The sequence below is a fragment of the Macaca fascicularis genome, chromosome 7 (assembly GCF_037993035.2).
Source record: "Macaca fascicularis isolate 582-1 chromosome 7, T2T-MFA8v1.1".
Lineage (NCBI taxonomy): Eukaryota > Metazoa > Chordata > Mammalia > Primates > Cercopithecidae > Macaca > Macaca fascicularis.
Window position 1 is genome coordinate 54,594,442 of NC_088381.1, and position 13,046 is coordinate 54,607,487.

At 37.1% G+C, this 13,046-nt stretch overlaps 1 protein-coding gene across 19 annotated transcripts in view; it reads right to left on the reverse strand.

Moving 5' to 3' along the window:
• PEAK1 (pseudopodium enriched atypical kinase 1) overlaps nt 1–13,046 on the reverse strand; it is a 306,616-nt gene that overhangs the window by 185,109 nt on the left and 108,461 nt on the right. For 4 of the 19 annotated variants that reach the window (XM_065548242.2, XM_015453140.4, XM_065548241.2 and 1 more), the window contains 2 exons: nt 10,896–11,005; nt 5,577–5,626 (listed from right to left, as the gene is read on the reverse strand). The exons of 11 other annotated variants lie outside the window; for them this stretch is intronic. The gene's annotated coding sequence lies outside the window, so the exon portion shown is untranslated. The remainder of the gene's footprint in view (nt 1–5,576; nt 5,627–10,895; nt 11,006–13,046) is intronic. 4 more of the 19 variants (XM_015453142.4, XM_065548244.2, XM_065548247.2 and 1 more) reach the window with 1 other exon arrangement.

The window sequence follows — 13,046 nt, forward strand, 5'->3', positions numbered from 1 at the left end:
TTAGCTTCTTTATGTGTAAAATGAGGGGACTGGACACAATGTTTGGTTAAACTGCCTTAAGTAATCGTCAACAACTGAAGCTTTTAAACTTCTAATGCTGACATTTCCACAAAGAACATAGAGTCCTTTTGAAAACATTACCAGAATAAAAGATCTACAGAGTGATAGTAGATAACAAAGGAAAGAGAAGTGTAATCAATCAAAAGATATAAACATTTGGGTTAATAAAATATTAGAATCATCACAAAAGCCTTCCCTTAGCTTCCTTACTAACCAGCTTTCCTTTGCCTTCTCTCAACAGTCAGTTTATTTATAAAACCTCTCCTCTTCAGGAGGTCTTATGCTAACTACCTCCTCTTGGTTTCCACTGTATACAATTTTCTCTCTATCAGGGCATTTCAACAAGACTACAAACTCGTTCCTTATTTGTGCTTGTAAGCTGGATCATATTGAGTAAATTGGATTATGCATTTGAGCTTTTGCATGTACTTCCCCCTCTCAACAGAAGGGATACAATTTGGAAAGGGTCTGGCAAATAGTCCAAGTATTAGAAAAGAGAACCTTGCTCTCTTTGATTCTGTTTTCAAATTTTGAGTGTATAGGCTAGGGTATTTACCTGGTAAACTCTGAGGAGGAAGACTGAGTGGGAAGGAATCAATAAGACTTCTTCAACAACTCAAGTTTAAATCTTCCTTTAGACTTAACTATGGAAACTCTGAGGATACTTTTGTCCTTTATTTAGTTACAGTCTTCATAATACTTAGTGTTAGGAATATACTAGCTGCTTATTAAATGTTGAAAACAGAACAAATAAAAGGTTAAAAATTTAAGAATTAACATGGCACAATTGAGCTTTTCAGGTATACTAATAGATATTCAACAGAAAAAATATTTTAAAGGCTATTTTAATACAAGCTTTCATCTAATAAACAGTTTGAAGTACTAGAAAGAGCATAGGCATTATCAGACACATCTGTGTGACTTCATCTCTCTGAGCTTCCATGTTCTCATTTGTAAAACTGGAACCAACTTAGTTTACAGAGTTGCTATAAAGATTTAAGCTAATGGATGGAAAGCATCTATTTGTCCATGCCCATGTAGGCGTTTGAAATATATATGGCAATATTATGTGACTTATTCCTCCGTATAACTTCAGGGTTAATAGAGATAAAACCTTATCCTCCGTGCTTTACTTTCAACATACCCCTCATTTGTATTTAAGTCCCTTCTGATCACATTCCAGTTAATAAATTTCAGTTACGTATGCTTCTCCAAAATGTCAGCTTCATTACAAGTTCTATTAGGAGGAAAGCTTTCCATACTTTAACAGTAGGGAAAAATCAGTTTTGATATTTCATTGCTTTTCTGAAGTCCTAGAACAGTAATAATATTTATGACACTGAGCACTGAGGTTTACGAAGCAGTAAATAGCTTTTGTGGCTGATTAAGCATCTCTGTTTCACTTCACATACTCTGGTACCATAGGCATTACCCCTTAATTAAATGCTTGCTTATGTTGCACAAGGACCTTTCTTGGTCCTGCACCTTTCAACAAATGTTACAATGAGGGAGAAGAAAAAACAAGCTAAACTACTGAGATGCTGTGGATACTAAAACTTCTGCTCAAAGCTGGGTCAACAAGATGACATCATGCAAAAATTTTACTGTATACAATACAAAATCAAAGCCAAAAAAAATAAAATCCAGAAAAAGCTGTACATTGGAAAGATTCCATTTGAAATGTCTGCATTTCAGGAGTAGGAGTAAAACCGCAAACATCAGGTAAAAGGAGAATATTCCTTTTCTAGTGTTTGCTGCAAATAAAATAATTAGTATAAAGTCATTTTATAATTTTCTTTGATATTAATACTTTAGCACCTGAGTGGCAAAACATCAGAAAGAAACAAGTTTGTGTCATTACCAAAGATGAGTATGTCTTTTCTCATTTATGGAGGTTTTATCCCAGAGTAAGATAAAGGAAAAGTTAAAAGAGAAACCTTAGAAACCCCCGACAAATTATGCTTAGGACTTTGAAGTTCCTAGAAAAGTTCGGCTGCCACCATTGCTTTTGACTCTCCTAATTGAAGCAGCAAGTAGTAAATCTGTATTCTGCACAGACAGAAGGAAGGACATATAAGGCTGCCACAAGTTTTATAATTAATGACAGATTGTGTATTTTCCAGCAAGGGGAAAAAAAAGAAAAAAACACCTTCACAGCTTCCAGAAAATCAACAATCTACATGTGGTGGTTGCAAAATGTTGAATACATTGCATTTATAAAATAAAACAGCTGATGACAGATTGAAAGTGATAGTAATATGCAAATGTAATGGTGTAAGAAAGTGAAGGAAGCGGTCACACATTACATAAATCATCACCTATTCCAGTTTCCTTCAACTATCCTCTGTCCCCACCCTTTATTTAATCCACCAAAAATGCCTAAATAGCTTTTTAGATCTGTGAGCTAAACACCAAGTAGTATTTCACAGTCTCACAACTAATTTGCCATTGCATATTTTTTATTTGCCATAAAAAACTATTAACTTGTTTTATATACAATCACCTTTATTATTTATACTAATGGAAAAGGACATAGTGGTGAGTAATGCAAAACATTCAAACAATCAAAACTTTAAATATTCAAACAGGACAATAAAAGAACATATGAGGAACTGTGGCTATTCTTCCTGGAGAAAAACTATTTAGGGAGAACATGGTAGCTGTCTTCTCATGCCTAAGTTGTCATTTCACAAACAGTGCTAAGAACCCACACTAGTGGACTAAATTTGTAAGGAGACAGGTTTCTGCTCGCTACATGGAAAGCAGACAATCTCTTATGTATGGGTGGTAGAGAACATTCAGAAACCAACTGACATTGAATAGAGGTGGCTGGACTAAAACTCAGTAACTCTAAAGCCTCTTTGAACGCTTGAGCCTACGACTTTATGATATATGTTTAAACTTATGGCCAAATCTGGATGTTTTTCAGGAGTTCATGAAATCATACAAAAGTTCGAACTAATAGCTTTAAGTCTGGGGTCCCTGAGTCACTCCTTTTACAAGTCTCTTTTGTTCCTAGCTTGGTCATAGCACTGTTTAAGCAGAACTTAAATTACTCAGAACTTTTCTGAACAAAGTAAACAACAGCTTTCTCTGCAGGTTTCATATCAAAGCACAAAAAATAAACCACAACTAAAAACCGGAGAACAAATGGCTTGGGTCGTAAAAAAGGTTTTGTGCAAAGGAACCTAGGGTGCTGACAAGAGCCACATTTAAGTAGTTTGGACCCTGAAGTCCAAACGGGACAGGAGTCGAATGAGATGAGTGAAATGACCAGTTGTATACAACTGAAGGTTTCTAGAATGGCATATGCAGAAAAGCTACTTTTAGATGGGAGTTACAACCATTGTTGAAAATTAAATGCAACTATGTGTTTGTCAGCTTGCTCAACTATATAAGTTTATGCAAAAGACATGGAAAGTAAAACATATAACAAAGGAATCTGACCTAGACCTGGCTTGCGGATAGCCTGAAGAAATGTTGAGATCTGAAGGATGAAATCTAACTGATAAATGTTTCGGACAGGGGAATGCCACGTGCAAAGGTTCTGAGATGAGAGGGAACATGTTATGTTTAAAGAACTAAACAAACAAACAAAAATCCAATGAGGCTTGAGAAGTAGGTAGGTAGGAACAAACCTATGCAGGACATTTTAGGTATTAGTTTGCAGCCTAAGATCATTAGGAAACCAGAGAACATTTTTTAAACACAGGACCATAATTATCAGATCTGTAGTTTGAAAAATCACTGGATACTGGTTAAAGAATAGATTTTACAAGTTATCAAAGTAGGTGCAGACAGATTATTTAAATAGGTTATTATGATGGCAGCCTAGAACAAAGTGGTGGTAATGAAGACGGAAGTAGATGAATTCAAGAGGCATCTCCAGTATGAAAACTGCCATAGTTACTATGCAATAACAGAGGCTGGGTACAGGAATTCTTGACAGGGATAGGTTGAGAATCCAGAAGTTTTCTGAATGACCAGCTCTAAGTCTTAATTAAGGCCTAAAAGGCATTGGGAGTAGTAAGAATTTCAGGGTTGAAGGAATGTCTGGAAATAAATGAGGACATAGAAAACTAAAGGCAGGCCGGGTGTAGTGGCTCACACCTGTAATCCCAACACTTTGCGAGGCAGAGGCAGGCGGATCACTTGAGGTAAGGAGTTCGAAGTCTAGCCTGGACAACATGGTGAAACCCTGTCTCTACTAAAAATACAAAAATTAGGCATGCTGGCAGGTGCCTGTAATCCTAGCTACTCGGGAGGCTGAGGCAGGAGAATTGCTTGAACCCAAGAGGCGGAGGTTGCAGCAAGCTGAGATTGCACCACTGCACTCTAGCCTGGGAAATACAGCAAGATTCCAATTCCCCCCAAAAAAAAAAAAAAGAAAAAAAGAAAAAGAAAAGAAAAAAAAAGAAAACTAAAGGCAGAAGTTGTTAAATGTTTGGAATGAGATAAGGTGTGTGTCTGGTGGGGGAACTGTGTAATGGGGATAATGCCATAAGGTGGAGGTGGATAGCCAGGCAGGTTCAGATCCTGAAGGGCTTTCACAAGAGAAAAAATTTGAACTTTACGCTAGAGACTATGCAGAGCCAATATACAATTTTACTGAAGAGAGAAACAAGATTTTAAAGTGCCTTTAGAAAGACTGTCTAGTCAGTAGTGTGGAGAGGGATGAATACTAGGAATAGTGTTACTGGGTATGCAGAGTTGTATGAACAGTGTGAGAGAAATTTATGATGGTCATAATTAATGCAGGAGTAAGGGAAATAAAGAAAATGGGACCAAAAAATTTTTACAAGCTAGGAAAAACAGGGCAAGGGGAGTTAAGAGAAAATAAAGGGACTAGTACTACTCCTGGGTTTCTGTTCTGAAACTAGGTAAATAGTGAAACCTTTTGCTGATACAGAGAACACAATAAGAGAAATATATTACAGTAACAGATGACAGGTAACTATGACCAACTAAGTGACACATATTACTATATTCCATTTTTAATTATAGTTACTCATGTAATTATCCTATTCTGTACATCATTATTAAACCTGGGTTTAGAGAGTATGGAGCCAATACTGACTGATAAGAGCTTCTTTCTTTGTGTTCCAAAGACTTACGCATGGTAGGTCTTCAACAAGTATTTTATAAATAAACGAATAACAATTCTGCCAACCAAATAAATAACTGAATTGGCTAAGACTATGTGTGGGGCTACAATTACAGAAAAACCAGGTAACAACAATTTAAACACACAGGATTTTATTTTAGGCAATCAGTAGTCTGGGGCTGGGCAGACCAGGAATGGTTCGACTGCAGGTCATCAATGACATCACAAAACAAGGGTCCTTCTATCCATCTGCTGTGCATTCCTTCGAATTTGTTTTCATACTCATGATGAACCTCCAGGCATCATTTCCATATTCCTGGTGGGAAGAAGGCTGAAGGCCTAAAAATATCTCCCATAAGGTTTTGATTTTTGATTATGGAAAGAAAGCTCTTCCCAGTGGACTTGTACTTACATGTCCCTGGCCAGCACTGTGTCACAGGGCCAACCCTAGCTGAAAGATGTCTAAAGGGAGAAGGAAGGGAAAGACAAGGTAGTTAGAAATGGATATTTAATGAGCCAAAATACATTTAACATGGCAGAATTTATATTTGGCTTATCAGAAGTCTTTTAAAATAAATGGAAAAACCAGAAGTAGGACAAGAATATTAAGCAAAAACAAAATAATATCTAGATTTTGGTTTCTTACCCTATTCTCTAATAAAAGGAAGGCTCTTTGGCAAAAATGGCTATTTCTAGGGCTATCGCAGGAGATACACAAGATAAATCTGGGGCACTTTGTAGTGTCAGAAAATTTTTTAAATGCTTAAATACACACACAAAATCTTGTTGATATGGGTATGTCAAAGGGGCACAGGAGGCAACTGAAAGAACTTCCAATGGTTAAAGCTGAAACAATATGAGCAATAAAATAAAGTAGTACTGTATTAAAATCCAAAGTATAAAATGAGTCTTCAAGTTCATACCAATATAAATAATTGAGTAAGTAAATAAATGAGGAAGAATAAACAAATCTCCTAGGCAGAATAATCAAATACTTTATTCACTTCCTCTAGGAAGTACAGCCTAACATAGGCTGTGCATAAAGACTTCCTTTTATTTTATTTATTTTTTGTATATTTTGAGATGGCGTTTCACTCTTGTTGCCCAGGCTGGAGTGCAATGGGGCGAGCTCGGCTCACCGCAACCTCTACCTCCTGGGTTCAAGCGATTCTCCTGCCTCAGCCTCCCGAGTAGCTAGGATTACAGGCATGCGCCACCATGCCCGGCTAATGTTGTATTTTTTCTTTCTTTCTTTCTTTTTTTTTTTTTTAGTACAGACGGGATTTCTCCATGTTGGTCAGGCTGGTCTCGAACTCCTGACCTCAGATTATCTGCCCACCTCGGCCTCCCAAAGTGCTGGGATTACAGGTGTGAGCCACCGTGCCTGGCCAAGACTTCCTTTTAAAGAGTAGTATACGGAAAAGGGGAAAAGAATAACTTTACAATGGAGAAACCTGGCAAACACTACCTCAGCCAGTGATCAAGGTTAACATCAACAGTGATAAGTCATGCTGACAGTATATACCCTTGATATGATCTGATGAGAATGGTACTTTAGTTCTGTGGTCTTCCTTTCAAAAACACATATGAAAAAAATAAAAAATAAAAATCAACAACAACAACTACTATATACATATGTACAGGAAAAAACCCATGAGGCTAATCATGAGAAAAACACTGGACAAATCCCAAAAGAGGGACATTCTACAATATCCCTCACCAGTACTCCTCCAAATTGTCAAGAACATAAAAAATAAAGAATATCAGAGAAATTATCACAGATAAGAGAAGAAGAAGAAGACCTGAAAACTAAATGTAAGTGTGGTATCCTGAATGAGATCCTGAAACAGAAAAATGATATAGGTAAAAACTAAGGAAATTTGAATAAACTATGAACTTGAGCTAATAATAATGTATCAATATCAGTTTATTCACTGTAACAAATACACCATAAAATGTAAATAAAAGGGGAAGCTATATGATAGGATATGTGTGTATTGGGGGGAGGGCATATGGAAACTCTTGTACCATCTTCTCAATTTTTCTGTAAATCTAAAACTGCTCTTAAAAACCCTGTTTAAAAAAATCCAATAGCTAACTGTAATGCCACCACAGTATTAACACTGTGAGATATATTTTATCAGTTTTGTTTTTCTTTATGTGCATGTGTATTCACATACCCAACAGGTTTAGTTTTTCTATTTTAGTCAAATGATAAACACATGTTCACCATAGAAAAATTAGAAAATAGAGACTTTTAAAACTTCTGTAATGCCATCACCCACAAATAAATGATTGCCATTTTGACATACAGCCTTCTATTTATCTATGTACTATTCCTTCATCACCCATTTCCTAATTCTTACATAAACATACTTCAATTTTATCACAAAGTTATTTTCTCTGAAAAATTCTCTCTGGTTCCCAAAGCAGGTTAAGTCTCTCTAATAGGCACTTAACATAGCTCCCTGTACTGCTCTTTCCTAGCGCTTATAACATTTGTAATCAAATGGTCAATTGAGAAATTAATCGTTATTAATGCCTGTCTTCCCACAAAAATGTAAGCTTCATATATTATTCATCGTAGTTTCCCCACCATGGTGCCTTAAACGCAGCAAGTATTCAATGAATAATAGCTGACTAAATGCATGAATACTACATGTACACAGTGAAGTAACAATATAGCTATTGGAAACTAAATGTATCCCTATGGGAAAATGTTCAGGATAGCTTAGTGAAAAATAAGATGTGGCCGGGAGCAGTGGCTCACACGTGTAATCCCAGCACTTTGGGAGGCTGAGGCAGGCAGATAACCTGAGGACGGGAGTTCGAGACCTGCCTGGCCGACATGGTGAAACCCCGTCTCTACTAAAAAATACAAAAATTAGCTGGGAGCGGTGGCATGCGCCTGTAGTCCCAGCTACTTAGGAGGCTGAGGCAGGAGAATTGCTTGAACTCGGGAGGTGGAGGTTGCAGTGAACTGAGATGGCACCACTGCACTCCAGCCTGGGCAACAGAGCAAGACTCTGTCTTAAATAAATAAATGAGATGCAAAACAATATGCACAGCAAATTCTCATTTTCTGTTTCAATAATAACAAAAGCTTACTATGTGCATAGAAAACAAATACAACAAAGAGTTCAAAATCGTTAGTCTGGGTGGGGAATTTCAGTAAGTTATTTCCTAGTGTACATATCCATCATGTTTCAATGTTTAGTAAGTATGCATTATTTTTATGAACGGAAAAATAAAGATAAAATATGCCTTCATTATGGAAAAATTAGAAAATAAAGGTAAATTCTTTTTTAAAAAACTAAACAACCTATTGTTATCAATCTCATTATACCAGACACAATCACAATGAATACTTCGGTATATTTCCTTTTCATTTGTACCTTGTACATTTATTTTTGTTTGACATGCTATAGGTAAATTTATATTTTGACTTTCATGTCTCATTTCATCCTGACAACTACCTTATCAGGGAGACAACCCTTGGCCACATTAGCAGCAGCACAAATGAATTGAATCATGAGTATGTGTTCCCAGAGCTGGTTAAAAACAGACAGAAGAATGGGGTCTCCTGACTCTCAGTCTTCCACTCCTCGTTAACCCTCACAGCTCAGCAACAAATTATCAAAGCTGAGATATCCTATGCACTGTAAAATGACCGAATTCAAATTGAACAGCTCTACAAGTTTAATCACTTTTATAATATTTCAAATGTTCATATAGTTAGGCAAATGTTTATTGAAGTCTTAGAAGGAAAGATATCTGTAATTATTAAAAAGAACACCAACCAGCGTAACTACTGATATACGTAACAATTTGGATAGATCTCAAGGGAATCATGTTGGGTGTAAAAAGCCAATCTAAAAGGCTATATACAAATACTGTATGATTCCATTTAAATAGCATTCTCAAAATGATGACATTTCAGAAATGGAGAGCAGATTAATGGTTGCCAGGGACCAGGAATTGGCAGGCGGAGGGAAGACTGACGGTAACTATAAAGGGGTTGCATAAGGGAGATCTTTGTAGGTATGGAACAGTTCTGTATCTTGACTATTTTGATAGTTAGACAAATCTACACAGGTAACAAAATTGCATGCATGCATGCATACACACACACATACACACACACACTAATGTATATAAACTAGTGAAATCTGAATAAGGTTTATGCATTATACCATTGTCAATTTTATGGTTTTGCTATTATAATATTGTTTTGCAAGATGTTATGATTGGGGGTAACTGGTGAAGAGTAGACAGGAGATCTCTGTATTATATTGGCAACTTCCTGTGAATATTTAACTTAAAAGTTTTCAAATGGGCAAAAAGGATAAATGACACAAAATCTCATAATTAATCCTTGCCAGAAACCCCTTACATTAGGGTTTCATAAATGTTCGATACACACAGTAATAAATGTATGGGAAGAAAAATTATACTACAGGGGAGAATTTCTAACATAGCTGTCAAACGACAGAGTGGGATCTCAGGCAGGCAGTGAGCTTCTCACTGGAGGTATGTGAACAGAGAGAATGATTTTCTGAAGAGGGATATGGTAAGAATGACTCATTAATTTGTAAGTGGGATGAAATACCTATTCTAATTCTTCTTTATTAATTTAGCAAACATGTGGCATAAGTAACACAAAACCCACTCACTCCCTTCCTAGCTTGCAATCATGCCAGATGCTAACAGATGACACCCCTCCTTACCAAATGTCCCCTACAATCCTCCTAATCCTCAACAGGTGCTTCAGGTAGCTACTACAGTCAGAGTTAGTATTTGCTTTCCTGAACCACGAACCACCTAACAATGTGGTCATTGTTCTACAAACTCTCTGAAGATGGCAAAAATATAAAATGCTAATTCAAAAGTAAAGCTTTGCCACACCTTGCACTAGAACCAAGAAGACAACCTAATAGGATCCAAAGAAGACTGCCTCCAGCTGTAACAATATTCATAATCATTATGATATAATACTTTGAAATTTAGTGATTACTCTGATCTAATGTCCTACTAGCACTTACCTTTTAAACTATTCTTACAGAAAAGGTGGAGAAATTATTCTGGTCTATAACAGGTGAAATTCTGGCAAATGGAAGGTAAGAAATAATTTGCCCCAAATGTAGTTTAAAAAACGAAAAAAAGCATGCCCAAGCAGCACTTACAAAACTCAAGGCTTTAAATCTTTTGAGTGATCTACAAACACCTTTTTTTAAAAAGGAGCAGAATTGTTGAAGAAAATCTCAAATATAAGGAAAAATAAGTGTATACTGATTATACTCATTATCTCTGAAGTAACCAAAGAGTTAATCACTGATTTTTGAAAGTTCTTAAACAAAAGAAAGTAAAGTAAACCAAAACTGATTGTAACTGCCAGACAGGAAATTTTTGTTGGATGCAGAGAAGATTCTAAGAGTGGCTTGTGATAATAATGGAAAAGGGCACTTTGGCTAATAGACAGACCTAGAACACTGAGATAAAAGGTTCTTTGAAGTGTTTTACTTTTTGATAGGTTTTAAGGAATAAGAACACCAACCACTTCAACTAGCCAATATATAAAATAAAAATATTGAATGTGGACCACTGTTTTCTAATTTTGTGCGCCATCAATCCCTCTTAAGTAGTTCTACCCTACAAGGCTATCTGTTCTAATGTTATAGACCTTCTAATACCAAATTTATAGACTAACCCATTTAAAGCAGAGCAAACTCACCGCTGTTTCTGGCAGTATCACTATGGATGATCTTTTACTCGTTCTTTGTTTACTTTCTTCATTTGCAAAGTGGGAAGCTGCTCCCAATGAAAAATTCGTTAAAAGGTCAACTACAAAGCAGAACCAACATGAGATTTTATTATAAATAACAAAATGCCTTCTTTGTAACAAAGATATTCTTGTGCTTTAAAATTTACTTTTGTTTTTCTCTTGGTAATCATCATTGAAATTGCTAATACACGATGTAAAAGTAAAGAGCTTCTGAAAGACTCTCCTAGGCAAAACTGGCTTCTTCCTTCAGTCACCTAGGATTTTTGGCCTTGTGACCTTAGTTTCTCTTTATTGCCCAGTGTCACTGTTACCTGACCTCCTTAGTCCCTCTTTACTCCCTAGTGTCACTCCTACCAATAGAAATCACTTGGTACAGAATTCAATGATAAAATGTCTATCCCCACCATACTGTAATTATTTGCATATATAGCTGTCTCCCCCGCTGACCTGCTCAAAAGTAAAACACTCTATCTCATATATTTTATATCTCTAGTGCTGATCATGATGCTTACAAATAGTAGACCCTGGGGAAATGTTTATTAAAACATTGAGTAATGACTACCAAATTCTCTAAGGAGAAACAATTCCACTGTTTACTAGAATCTTATTTCCAAGGTTTTCTAGACAAAATAAAATAGATTATCAACACCAACAATTTGTGCTTTGCCTTGGTAGTTCATTGTTTTTCATATCTGGGAGTTGAATGACCTTATCTAGACCAGCTAATTGAGCCTCACATTTCTCTGTGCTAAAGTTTAAGACTTTAGAGACAGACAATGAGACCCTCAGGGCAGGAAACATCTCTTATTTATCTTTGTATTCCTAATTCTTGGTTATGGAATATGTGCTTAATAAAAGTTTGCTGAGTGAATGCATTATTAAATTGATCCACATTGCTGGGTGTGATGGCTCACACCTGTAATCCCAGTACTTTGGGAGGCTGAGGCGGGCAGATCACTTGAGGCCAGTAGTTCCGAGACCAGTATGGCCCACATGGTGAAAACCCCCATCTCTACTAAAAATACAAAACATTAGCTGGGCATAGTGGTGGGTGCCTGTCATCCCAGCTACTCAGGAGGCTAAGGCACAAGAATCACTTGAATCCAGAAGGCGGAGGCTGCAGTGAGCTGAGATCACACCACTGGATGACAAAGTGAGACTCTGTCTCAAACGAAAAAACAAAATAATGTTTTATTTTGTTTTGTTTTATTTTGAGACAGAGTCTTTGCTCTGCCACCCAGGCTGGAGTGCAGTGGCGTGATCTCGGTTCACTGCAAGCTCCGCCTCCTGGGTTCATGCCATTCTCCTGCCTCAGCCTCCCGAGTAGCTGGGACTACAGGCGCCCGCTACCACGCCCGGCTAATTTTTTGTATTTTTAGTAGAGATGGGGTTTCACCGTGTTAGCCAGGATGGTCTCAATCTCCTGACCTTGTGATCCGCCCGTCTCGGCCTCCCAAAGTGCTGGGATTACAGGCGTGAGCCACCGCGCCCAGCCAAAATAATGTTTTTATACCAGCTAAAAACAATGTATTAGACTGTTCTCACATTGCTATAAAGAAATACCTGAGACTGGGTAATTTATAAAGCAAAGAGGTATAACTGGCTCACAGTGCTGCAGGCTACACAGGAAGCACAGCAGCATCTGGTTGTAGGAAGGCCTCAGGAAGCTTACAATCATGGCAGAAGGCAAAGGGTGAGCAGGCATCACACATGGCAAAAGCAGGAGCAAGAAGGGATAGGAGGTGCCACATACTTTTAAACGACCAGATCTTGCAAGAACTCTCTCACTATTGTGAAGACAGTACCAAGAGGATGGTACTAAACCGTTCATGAGAAATTCGCCCCCATGATCCAATCACCTCCCGCCAGGCCCCACATCCAACACTGATGATTACAATTCAATGTGAGATTTGGATGGGGACACAGATTCAAACCATAACAAACAACCTCTAATATCAGACCCACAATCCATGTAAAAAAAAAATCTAGACATATTTATCTCACTAGTGTTTATACAGTAATTTGAAGCAAACAGTGATATATAAAATTGAATTCAGTTCTTAGGTCCCAAGTAGAGTGAAATCTAAAGATAATGTGGAA